We start from the raw sequence: 10,283 nt of genomic DNA on the forward strand, positions 1-10,283 counted from the left end.
ATTTGTCTTTGTTGCAATGGCTTCTACCCACTTAGAGACATAGTCCACTCCTACCAAAATATACTCATACCCACAAGACGGGGGGAAGGGTCCCATGAAGTCGATACCCCAGACATCAAAAATCTTGACAATTAGGATGGGGTTCAATGGCATCACGTCCCTCCGACACATAGCTCCTAGGCGTTGACATCTCTCACAAGCTTGGCAAAAGTCATAGGCATCTCTGAATAAGGTGGGCCATGTGAATCCGCATTGTAGAACCTTGGCTGCAGTCTTCTTGGCACTGAAGTGTCCTCCACAAGCTAGAGAATGACAAAAGGTAAGAATGCTGGAAAATTCACTCTTAGGGACACAACGTCGGATGATCTGATCAACACAATACCTGAACAACTCTGGATCTTCCCAGTAATAGAACCGAACTTGCTTGAAGAAGCGGTCCTTATCTTGCTTAGACCAATGAGACGGAATCCGACCTGTAGCTAGATAATTGACAATGTCGGCATACCACGGTGGATTTCTCGGAGTGACTTTAAATAATTGCTCATCTGGGACAAAGTCTTGAACGGGAACCGTCTGGGGTGTCTCAAATAAAATTCGTGACAAATGGTCAGCAACAACATTTTCAGTGCCCTTCTTATCCCGAATCTCAATATCAAATTCTTGCAGAAGTAGTATCCAGCGGATCAACCGAGGCTTTGTTTCCTTCTTGGCCAGCAAATGTCGCAGAGCAACATGATCAGAAAAAATTATAACCTTTGATCCCAGAAGGTATGAGCGGAATTTATCCAGAGCAAATACCACAGCTAGCAATTCTTTCTCAGTGGTTGTGTAATTGACTTGAGTATCTATTAAAGTCTTGCTAGCATAATAAATGACATGAGGAAGCTTGCCTACCCGTTATCCCAAAACTGCACCCATAGCATAGTCAGATGCATCACACATAATCTCAAAGGGCAATGACCAGTCAGACGGCTGGATGATGGGAGTAGAAGATAATAGAGACCGGAGCTGCTGGAATGCCTTGTGACATGCTTCATCAAAGTGAAAAGGGGCGTCCTTAGCAAGCAAGTTACATAAGGGCCTGAAAATTTTACTGAAGTCTTTGATGAAACGACGATAGAAGACGGCATGCCCCAGGAAAGAACGGATCTGCTTTACTGAAGTGGGTGGTGGTAAATTTTCAATGAGCTCAACTTTGGCCCGGTCCACCTCAATACCTCTTTTAGACACTATATGGCCCAAAACTATACCTTTCTGTACCATGAAGTGGCTCTTTTCCCAACTTAAAATCAGGTTAGTTTCTTTGCAACGTTGAAGCACAAGTGACAGATTATGGAGGCATTTATTAAAAGAAGATCCAAAAACAGAAAAATCATCCATAAATACCTCCAAGAATTTCTCCACCATGTCGGAGAAGATAGAGATCATGCATCTCTGGAATGTGGCAGGTGCATTGCATAAGCCGAAGGGCATGCGTCGGTAGGCAAAGGTGGCGAATGGACATGTGAATGTCGTCTTCTCTTGGTCTTGGGGATCAACTGCAACCTGATTATACCCGGAATAGCCATTTAAGAAGCAATAGTAGCTTTGGCCAGCAAGACGCTCCAAAATTTGAACAATGAATGGGAGCGGGAAGTGATCCTTCCGAGTATGGGAATTGAGCTTCCGGTAGTCAATGTAGATACGCCATCCTGTGGTTGTGCGCTGTGGCATCAACTCTCCAGCAGAATTCTCCACGACAGTGATGCCGGATTTATTTGGAACTACTTGAGTGTGGCTCACCCATTTGCTATTTGAGATAGGGTAGATGATGCCTGCATCAAATAACTTGACTACCTCTTTCATTACTACCTCCTTCATGTTGGGATTCAACTGGCGCTGTGCCTTACGGGAGGGTCGAGCATCTTCTTCCAAATGGATCCGGTGCATATAGATAGAGGGGTCGATGCCTTTCAAATCTGCCACTGTCCATCCAATGGCCTCTTTATGCTCCTTTAAAACTGCTAGCAGACTGTCCTCTTGGTCCTTTTGAAGATCAGAAGCAATGATGACCGACAGAGTGTTGTTAGCTCCGATAAATCCATACAAGAGCTTTTCTGGCAAGGGCTTCAACTCAAGTTTCGGTGGAGACAGTAGAGAAGGAACAGGAGGAGTGCTTGATGTCATAGGTAAGGGCTCCTTTACTACTCTCCATGGATGGAAATCTGCACTTGCAGCAGTCTCTAGCAATTCATGAACCTCTTTGATGTACTGGTCGGTGTTGAACTCTTCAAAGTCGAAGTAAGTCAAACAGGCTTCCACTGGATCCTCTGTCAGGAGACTAGGTAGTGAATCTTCTACATAATCTTCAATGTTGTCCACAATGAAACACTCATTTTGATCAGGAGCATGCTGAAAGGCAGTAAAGATATTCAACCGAACCTTCATATTGCCAAATGAGATCTCCATGACTCTAGTTCGACAGTTGATACATGCATTTGCTGTGGCTAAGAATGGACGCCCAAGGATGACAGGAACCAGCTTCTCAGGGTTGGGCACAGGCTCGGTATCCAGCACGATAAAGTCCACTAGGAAGAAAAATTTATCCACCTGGATGATCACATCTTCTACAATCCCTCTAGGCTTCTTAATCGACCGATCAGCTAATTGCAGAATCACTATGGTGGGCTTCAGCTCCCCTAGGCCCAGCTGCTGATATACTGAATAGGGAAGTAAATTCACTCTAGCTCCCAGATCTAAGAGTGCCTTATCAATCTCTCTTTTTTCGATGATGCATGAAATTGTAGGAGCCCCGGGGTCTTTGAACTTCGGAGGAGTGTTGTGCTTAGTCAGGGAACTCACTTGCTTAGTCAGAAGAACTGTCATGGGGATGTGGTTTCTGGTCTTCCGCTTTTGAGTACACAAGTCTTTAAGGAACTTGGCATAGGCAGACACTTGTGCAATGGCATCAAGAAGGGGGAGATTGATTTTTACCTGTTTGAACATCTCCATCATTCCTTGTATTTTCTCTCGTTGTTTCCCAAAGTGGGAAGGTACCATGAGACGTTCTGGGAAGGGGGCTGGTGGCTCATATGGGATCTCTGGAGTGGACGCTGCTGATGACGAAGCTTCATTGCTTTCTTTTATTATTCTGCAGATTCTGTGCACCCTCCGTGTGCTCATCCTTCTTCTCCTCCACATGATTGTCAACTATTTTGCTGCTTCTCAAGGTGGTGATGGCTTGAACTTGCTGATGGTATGAAGTGCCCTCATCTACCATGTAGTGCCCCCTTAGGGTTTACCACTGGCTGACTCGAAAGCTTTCCTTCGTCCCTTCTGTTGATGGTGTTGGCAAGTTGTCCGACTTGAGCTTTTAGCTTGGCAATGGATTGGGAGTGTGAGTTGACTATTTCCTCTTGAGATTTGACTGACTTTATCTCGCTGGTCAGCTCAATCACTACTTTTACAATCCGATCCTCAAAATTAGACTCTGAGGGAGTCTGGTAGTGCTACTGTGGAGGCCGGTAAGTGGACTGAGGTTGGTAGGGCTGCCTATTGGATTGAGTGTGTGGCCCTGGGGCTGAGTTGCCCGAATTTGAATTCTTCCACGAGAAATTTGGATGATTTCTCCACCCGGGGTTGTAGGTATTGGAGTACGGATCATTACCCGGTCTGGAGAAAGCTGCATTAACCTGCTCATGAGAAATATCTGTATAATTTCCAGTAACAGGGTAGTTATTTACATGATGCATAGGACTGGAACAGAATGAGCATGCTTCAGTGTGTGTGTGAGAAGCATTAGGAGCAAAACCAGCAGTCAACAGGACTTGATCTAACTTCTTGGTGATAGCCTCAACTACTTGGTTGGCCATGTTTGGGGAATGGCCGGCTTCATACAAACTCTCCGTCTTGGGTGTTTGAGGTGTTGGTGCCCTTCGTCTGGCGAAAACCTACTGAAGAGAATTGTTACTCAAGTTTTCAAACATAGACCATGCTTTATCTTCGCTTTTCAACATGAATGTCCTCCCACATGATGCATGTACCATTTTTCTATTGGACTCGGTCAGGCCATCATAAAAACACTGCACTAGCTGCCATTTTGGGACAGCGTGGTGTGGACATGATCTAAGCAGGCTCTGTAGTCTATCCCAAGTCTCATGGAAATCTTCTCCCTCATACTAGGAGAAGGTAGTAATGGCTCTCCTAGTATCATTAGTCATGCCTATGGGAAAGTACTTCTTAAGAAATTCTTGTTGCAATTGAGCCCAAGAAGTGACATAATTGGGTGCTAAGGACTGGAACCAATGTTTGGCTTTTTCCTTGAGGGAGAAAGGAAAAAGACGCATCCTTAGGGCATCCTCAGTGAATCCATTCATTTTAGTGGTCTCACAAATTGCTTCGAAATCACTGAAGAATTCATAAGGATTTTCAGTGCTAAGCCCTAAGAAGGAAGGTAAACTTCGTATAGTGCTAGGCTTAATTTCATAATGGGTTGCCGTAATTTCCGGCAACCGGAGACATGTGGGAGTAGTGTAAGTGGTAGGAAGATAGTGATCTTGCAATGCTACGTGGTTACCGTCCCCCATGGTCTCAGTGGAACGCTCTTCTAGCAAATTAGAGTTCTTTTGAGATCTAATTTGTCGAAGGGTGCGTTCAATTTCAAGGTCGCAAGAAATTAATGGAAAAGACAAAGAATGACGACCTCTCCTAAACTAAACAGAAATTTAAAAAGAACAGAAAGGAAATAAGCTAAAAAACATAAAACAAACAAAGCTCACAAACGGCCTTAGAGTGCACTTAGGGTTCTGGATGCAAGCTGCCGCAAGTGCGCTCGATCGCACGACAAGGTCCGCTCGAGCGTACTGCCGCAGATGGGTGCGAGAGCACGAGGAGAGGCTCGAGCGCTGCTGGCTTGGTGCTTGCTGAAGTGCGTCCGTGCGCTCGATCGCACACGACCTGCGCTAGATCGCAGTCACAGAGAAGGCAGCTTACGGACCTGTTTGTAAGTTCTAAAATAAAACAAAAACAAAACACAAACAGAATTAAAATTAGTAGAAAAAAAAAAGTATTAAGCTAAAATCAATCCTTAAATTTTGACAATAAAACCGTTAAGCAGTCCCCAGCAACAGCGCCAAAAATTGATATGGTATTTTTGTGTCAAAAATATCAATTAAAAATAACCACTCGCAATTGGACGAATCTTTGTAGGATACGGCTATATTGAGGGTGTCGAACCTCAAGGACTGCAGGGGTTTAATTATCAAAATTAAAAGATCAAAGTTAACTTAATTAAAAGAGAGTGAATTGTTTGTGTGAATTTAAAGTGCATAAAATAAACGGAAATAAAGGAAGTAAATATATGAGAGAGAGTAGGGTATCGACTTCATCACGATCCGCACATCAATGGTTAACCATATTTAATTATAGCAATTCTTTCTATGCATGTTGTTTAACAAGAAAACATATAAAAATAATCTCATACAATCAACGGAATAGCATAACCCATCTTCGGTGGGCACAGACTGTCTACCTGAATTACACTAAACTAAGGTGTAGTACGATCCGTCCTAGGTATGGTTTATCTAACCCTATTGATTGCATGCCAATTAAGAACCATTGTATAACCATCATTCTTACAATTACAGAAAATAAGAATGATTTGAGTTCAATAATAGTAAAATAATTTCTAAGACAAGATAAGAATTTTACTAATATTGAGTTGGAATTAAAAACAATTGCATTTAATATGAAGAGCAAAAATCAATTGTAGCAATCCTCATAGTCATACAATCAAAATGCATGAATAGAAAAACTAGAAATTAAATATAATCAAACCATTGTGCTTGGAAAGGGTTACATCAATACCCCACAATTTAGGTTTAGCTGCTCATGATCTTCTAGGCTCCAAAGACAATTTTACTAAATTTTGCTCTTAGAAAGCGGTGTGTCTATTTACAATGTTTAGAGCCCTATTTATAGGGAATTGGAAAACCTTAAAACCCTAAAAATCCTCAGAAAGTCGGAAGTCAGTCTCCCAGTCCAATTGGGAGACTGAATTCAAGTCCATGCTGGAGAAGGACTGCTTGCCGTGCACTGTACGCCCGTGTGCGCTCGATCCAAGATTCAGTGCGCTCGAGCGTAGCTGCAGACGCTCGAGCGCAGGTGCGCTCGATCCCAGGAGTGCTGCGCTCAATCCCAGCACCAGAATGCTTAGCTTTTTGTCTTTTTAAGCCCAATTTCCAAAGGTTTGTCAAATAAACACAAAAACAAACAAAATCAAGCAAATAACAATGCTAAGGAATTAACATATGTAAATTAAGGGGCTTGAATGTGCAACATTCGGCGCTTAGCAGACTGTTGTTCAGAGACATGACTCGTCAATTCACGACAAAAGTCGCCAGCGACCAGCCCCAAGTTCGTCTGCTAATACCTCCGGTCCATGAGTGCAGCATGGAAGGTCTCCATGATCGAAACCAGCTCCTTTCACCAACCCATGCCCAGGTCCGCCAACCCATGCTCGGATTCACCGGCTCTCTTCAAAGCCGAGCCATCCTCGGATCACCGAGACTGAGCATCACCATTCGCGGTTCACCGAGGATGATGAGGCCATTTTGGACCATCAAGACCGAGAATCGCCTGCGACCACCAGCCTCGGGCACCACCATGAAGGAGCCCTCCTATCATCAAAGCGCCGAACCAGCCTTGGGCACCACCATCAGGGAGCCTAGCAAACTCGCTGGTTCAGCCGGTGAACCGCGCTCCAGCAACCCCAACACTTAACTATTGGGGATAAAATCCACTATGGGTTTCACTATCTCTCAACAACCCTTAATTATCTCATAAGGTCGTACCTTATCTCAACTACCTCACATTATCTCCCCACAATTTCAAATGATTCTTCAATCATCTGAAAGGAGAAGATCAAGGAAGCAGTTACATAGAAAAACCCTATAAAAGGGAACAAAAGACATCGGTAAGAGGGATCATCTTTTATGACAATGCTATTCTCATGAGAGGAGCATGTCCTTCACAAAAAGACAGATTAGATACCTAATGATTTTTGAATTGCCATTGGCTTTCACCAAGACCAAAATTCAGTATTATTATAATTAGGCATGCATTTGTTTTGACTCATTTAAATCATATCTTTAACAGAGATATTCTTGTACTATTGTCTTTTCATAAAGAGCCATAAGCATATGTATTCAGAATTGTAAATTGTACTTTGATTCTGGTAAAGAACAAGAGCATTTAACAACCATATATACATGCATATATTCGTTCGTGACAATTGATTTATAAAGAAATACCACATATTTCACATTTCAATAAATCAAGTTCATAGGGACTTATCTAGTTGGGAAATCCTCATCTTACGAACTTGGATTTCCTGCTCTGAATGTGGATTCAATTGGGAGACCGCACGTGAATGTGGATTTCTTCCTCGGATTTTCTGCTCCTTGGAATTTTTGCTCCTTGGATTTTTTCTTCCTTAGGCTCTCGAACTCAGACTCCTCGGAATTTTTCTTCGGAAAAGTTTTTGGAGTTTCTCTCGGAATGTCATTCTCAGACTCTCGGAAGTTTTCTTCCGAAAATTTTTCTCGGAGTTTGTCTCGGAATTACATTCTCGAACTCTTGGATTTTTTCTTCGAAAAATTTCTTGAAGTTTGTCTCGAAATGTCATTCTCGGAATTTTTCTTCAGAAAATTTTTCAGAGTCTCGGAATGTCGTCTTCGAACTCTCAAAATTTCTGCACAAAATGAGAACAAGTGCATGCATCCAAGCAAAATATAATTAATAATTATATATCCAAGAAGACGGGTCGGTGAACCTGAGGTTGAAGATCAAGAATGGGTCGGCAGCTCTGTAGCGCCTTTGGAAAGTGAGGCCCGGCGACATGGCTGAGGGAGAAGTCTGTACCCCCCGTTCTCAGAGAGTCGGTTTTGGAGAGCTCTCGCTTGAAGGGACTTTGCCAGGCGAAAGGATCTGCATGGCCAAAGTCGCATCTTCTTTGTTTGTTGCTTTGATTAACAAACAGATATTTTGCACAGTATTTTTATTATTATTATTTTTTTTTTAACCCATGCTTCTGAAAAGAAGCGTCACCAAAGGCTTTGCTTCAAGTGAGGTTGAGATCCGGTGATCCTCAGATGGCGAGGCTAACTTGGCAGACTCAGGCCTCGGCAAACTCGATAGGCTCGGGCCTCGGCAAACTGGGCAGCCTCGGTTTGAATTAAATAAGGCTGGGGTTGCTTGGTGTGGTGACGCCAGGCTCACGAGGACTAGGCGAAGTTATAAAAGCTTGCGTGAAGGCATGCCAAAAGTGGCTAGGCACAAAGATGAGCAAATGTCAGCCAGAAAGTATCAGCTAGAGCAACTCCTATCCACTGAATTCATTACACAATTTAAGTATCTCGCCACTGATACTACTCTTGCCACATAGAATGGGGGGTACATATTCTATTTTTATATTATATGCATCTTATAACCAAATACATGTAGGAAAAGTTCATTGTATGAGGAGCTTGTTCCCGGGCTGCCAACAAGACACTCTACCTACTAAGCCTTGAGCCCCGAGCACACAAAGGAGTTCCATCCAAGATGCGAAGAAACTGGGCTTCCTAATTGCTCTAAATATTGAGCTCATGAAAAGCCATTTCACAATTTATGGGGTATCATGGTGGACAAAGGGAGCTCATTTCAAAGAAGCGAAACTTGCTTTCAGTGGCTTACAAGAATGTGATCAAAGAGCGTATAGTTTCATACGGCCGAGTGAATTGCACCTTCTACGGCCAAGTCTCGCTCAGCCTTACCATGGCCGTGAGCATCATTCTGCCTCATATGGCTGAGTTCACTCCACCTTATAAGGCTGAGCATCACTCTGCTTGATACGGCTGAGCATCACTTCGCCTCATACGGCCGAGTTCACTCCACCTCATACGGCCGAGCATCACTCTGCCTCATATGGCCGAGTTCCCTCCGCCTCCGCCTTATATGGCTGAGCATCCCTCCGCCTCATACGGCCAAGCATCACTCCGCATCATAGGGTCGAGCATCACTTCGCCTCTTATGGCTGAGTTCACTCCGCCTTATACGGCAGAGCATCACTCCGCCTCAAAAGGCCAAGCATCACTCCGCCTCATACGACCGAGTTCCCTCTGCCTTCATATGGCTGAGTTCACTCTGCCTCATATGGCCGAGTTCACTCCGCCTTATACAGCCAAGCGCATCGCTCCACCTCTCCATGGTTGAGCATCGCTCCACTTCGCATAGTCGAGCGTATCACTCCGCCTCTCCATGGCCGAGCATCGCTCCGCCTCCACATAGCAGAGCGCATTGCTCCGCCTTTCCATGGCCGAGCATCGCTCTGCCTCACCATGGCCAAGCATCACTTCACCGCACCAAGGCCAAGCTTCGCTGAGCTTCGCCGTTCCCTGTTGATTCGATGATCGCCTTGCCCTTGCTCACTATCGTCAGATCTTGCCGAAAGTTCATGTGATCCCGAGATTTCCTAGGAATCCAAACAAAAGGATCCCGAGAGTCACATATCTAAGAATGAGGGGTATCTAGTTTGAAGATCATCTCCGAAATTTGAAGAAACGGCTTGGTGAGTGCAAAGGAGGCAATCATCCCAGCCAGGGTTGGATTTTCGGCTCAAGTGCAATGATGAAAGCCTCAAGCTACAACTTGACATGTTGTAGGAGAAGCGGAACTAGCTCCAAGAAACCATGGCAGCATAACAGGAGTAAGCGGCTCAGCACTTCAATCAAAAGAGGCTCCTCAGTGGAACATAGCCGAGGGACAATCCCCGAGAACAACTCGGTGAGATACTTGAGGCGCTTTCCCAAGGACGTTTGCGAGAAATACAGTTGAAAAGACTATAACTCATTCTCCTTTGAGAAATATAGTCGAAGAGACTATAACTCATTCTCTTTTGAGAAATACAGCCGAAGAGGCTATAACTGACAAAAAACAGCCGAAGAGGTTTCCCGACTGGGTTTGAAGGAAGCGTCCAAGGACCTTCCCAACTAAACCCCTCAGACATGTTTCCCGACTAGATTTGGAGGAAGCGTCCAAGGACCTTCCCAGCTAAACCCCTTGGACATGTGACCTAACTAGGTTTGGAGGAATCGTCCAAGGACTTTCCCAACTAAACCCTTCAGACATGTTTCCCGACTGGGTTTGGAGGAAGCACCCAAGGACCTTCCCTACTAAACCCTTCGGACATGAAACCCTCAGCGGAATGTTTGTGGGAGAAAACCGTCTCGAACATAAAATCCTTCGTCAAGGAATGTTAAATAGTC

This window comes from Corylus avellana, chromosome ca9, assembly GCF_901000735.1.
Source record: "Corylus avellana chromosome ca9, CavTom2PMs-1.0".
NCBI lineage: Eukaryota > Viridiplantae > Streptophyta > Magnoliopsida > Fagales > Betulaceae > Corylus > Corylus avellana.